A 2,944-nucleotide genomic window follows, 5' to 3' on the forward strand; every position below is an offset into this window, starting at 1 on the left:
CCCCCCCCCCACTGTGACAGTGATATCAGTGTGAATACCGCCTTGTCCCGGGTTCTGACCATTCTTGTGTCTCTCAGCAGAGAATTCCCCTTTGGTTGGATTGATTGGGCTCTTTAAGGATAAAAGTCTGAACTCAGCAGTGAAAATACAGGTAATCTTATTTCCACAAAGTTACTAGGTAACCTATTCTGATAAATTACCTTGTGTGTTTGACACCGAGAGCAAGACCCCGCTACATCTTCCGACGTCATGGCAAGGAGGAAACAAATGATTCAATGGTGAAAAGAGCTCCATTTCCGTTAACCTATAGGAGACAGGTTACACAGTCTCAAGATGATACATGAGTCCATCAAGAAGGTTGCTTTGGTCCCATCAGCAACTCCTTTACGGCTGACAAAAGTGATACTCAACTGACAGTCCCGGGGCTCCGGATGGCCTTCCTGAACTAATACAGCAATCCCGAGCTCCTGCCTGTGCAACAAATGCTTCGTTAAAGGTGAAGTTCATTTAGAATTGCGAATCAAGCCTTAAAAAATCAGCACAAATGACATCATCTTCTTTGCCCAGGTCTCTGCTTTTCATCTAGGCACCGAGCTAAACAGCTGCCTGAAATTGCCTTTGCAGCTGGAAAATTGAAGTCCTGGGAACACCAGTCCCTGAGCCATTCGAATGTGCATGCTGGGCATTATTTTAGACCTTTAGCCCTCATTCACACGGTAATCGGCCGACTCGTACAGCTCCGTGCTGTGTTCACGGCTGTACCGGGCAGCTCCCGGGAAGGACAGGTGCTGCGTGTGATTAGTACGCCTCCCCGTCCTTCTCTATGGGAATACGCGGCCGTGCGGGTGCAGGTGAGCGTACTCGTATGCTGACAGGATGGATCCTGTCTGCGTCCAAGCCGGAAAAACCGCACCCCTACGGATGTGCATTGCGTGTGAGCGTAGGGGGGGGGCGTACGGCCGTGTAATCCCATAGAGAAGGACAGGGGCTGCGTACTAATCACACGCAGCACCTGTCCTTCCCGGGAGCCGCCCGGTACGGCCGTGCACGCAGCACAGAGCTGTATGTGCCGGCCGATTACCGTGTGAATGAGGCCTAAGGCTCCACGCTGTGCAGTTCCATGATCGACTTTGTGTGATAGTTCAATGTGGAGCTCTAGAGAAACTTACAAGACTGCAAAAATACATTCCTAACAGGTTACAATATGCAACAACAGTCAGGGGCGTCACCAGGCCAGGTGTCACCTGGTGCGGCCGCTGGGTGTCACCCAATCCACACGTCATTACGCACGCACGTAATGACATGACATGCACTTCACTGCCGGCGGTCATCCTGGTGATGGATGCTGCCAAAGAGAGGACGGGACTTCATCCGGCAGAATAAGGTATACTGCTGGGTCCCCTCCTCTCTCGTACAGCTGACCATGAACTAGCGCCCGACTTTTCGGGGGGGGGGGGATGACACCAAAATGGCTGCGGTCATTTTGGTGTCACCCCCTCTGATGATGTCACCCGGAATATCTGTGTCAGATATTCATGAACACAGCCAAGAACTGCACAGACACCAAAATCTACATCATCTCTGAGCATCTCTTTGAACTGTGATCTTTGTACGAGGAAATAAATATCTATAAGTGTCACTCAGCGTGCAGCAACCTAACATGAAAAATATATCTGATGCTAAGTCCATGATGATGATGATGATGATAAGAACTGCATAACCGGAAGTCCCCCTGTGGAGATACCGAGGAGAATAGCTGTGCCGAATGCCGCTGAAGTCAGCCGTACTGAGCCGCAGTGAATAGCCAAACGTCGTTCGGCTCACTTCACTACGGCTCGGTTATTCACCCGGCTGCCCACTGCAGATTAGTGAATAACACTGTTAATCTCAATGACATGTATGGTCACAGGGAGAGTTATTCGAGGGGTCCCATTAAAAATTCTGCTATGGGGCCCCATGATTGGCATCTTCACCCCGGCCTGCAGCACTCACCATTTTCATACCCTTATTTTAACTCATCTAAAATAAAAGGCAGACTTTGTTTTTTGGGGGATTTTTGCCCTATTGCTATTTACAGCACCTTATTCATAAGGACTCAAATGCATTGAAAGACGCAGGCTTGTAATACAGAGCCGGCATATATAATATCCCACTGCTCAGCAGTCCTCAGGGGGTTATACATATTATACATATTTTCACTTACATGACTTCATTCAATCAGTAAAAAGCACTTTATTTAACTGTCACTGACACTAGAATCAGCCACAGCCAGTGACTGAGCCTGTCTGTGTATTATATCATCTGCAGGTTGGTGTTTAGCGCCACCATCTGGCCATGGAGAGCAGTGCAGCTGTGGCCACAGAGAATATAGCTATGAGAATTGGAATCATTGTGATCCGAGTTCGGCTATAAGGCGCATTGCCACAGAGACCCCCAAACTATGAAAACACTCACAAAATACATGATGCAACTTTTATTATGAGCCTGTAATCGTTGCGATGTAAGGCTAAGTAAAAATAAAAACTCTGCATATAGATAGGTAAACTGTATGATTTTGTACAATCTGTATGCAGCTCTTTATAAACTATATTGCCAAAAGTGTTCTGTGTCACTGGAAGAGGGGTCTACACACAGTGTTCTGTGTCACTGGAAGAGGGGTCTACAAACAGTATTCTGTGTCACTGGAAGAAGGGTCTACAAACAGTATTCTGTGTCACTGGAAGAAGGGTCTACACACAGTGTTCTGTGTCACTGAAAGAAGGGTCTACACACAGTATTCTGTGTCACTGAAAGAAGGGTCTACACACAGTGTTCTGTGTCACTGGAAGAAGGGTCTACAAACAGTATTCTGTGTCACTGGAAGAAGGGTCTACACACAGTGTTCTGTGTCACTGGAAGAGGGGTCTACACACAGTGTTCTGTGTCACTGGAAGAAGGGTCTACA

This window comes from Nanorana parkeri, unplaced genomic scaffold, assembly GCF_000935625.1.
Source record: "Nanorana parkeri isolate BGI_ZX_2015 unplaced genomic scaffold, ASM93562v1 scaffold884, whole genome shotgun sequence".
NCBI lineage: Eukaryota > Metazoa > Chordata > Amphibia > Anura > Dicroglossidae > Nanorana > Nanorana parkeri.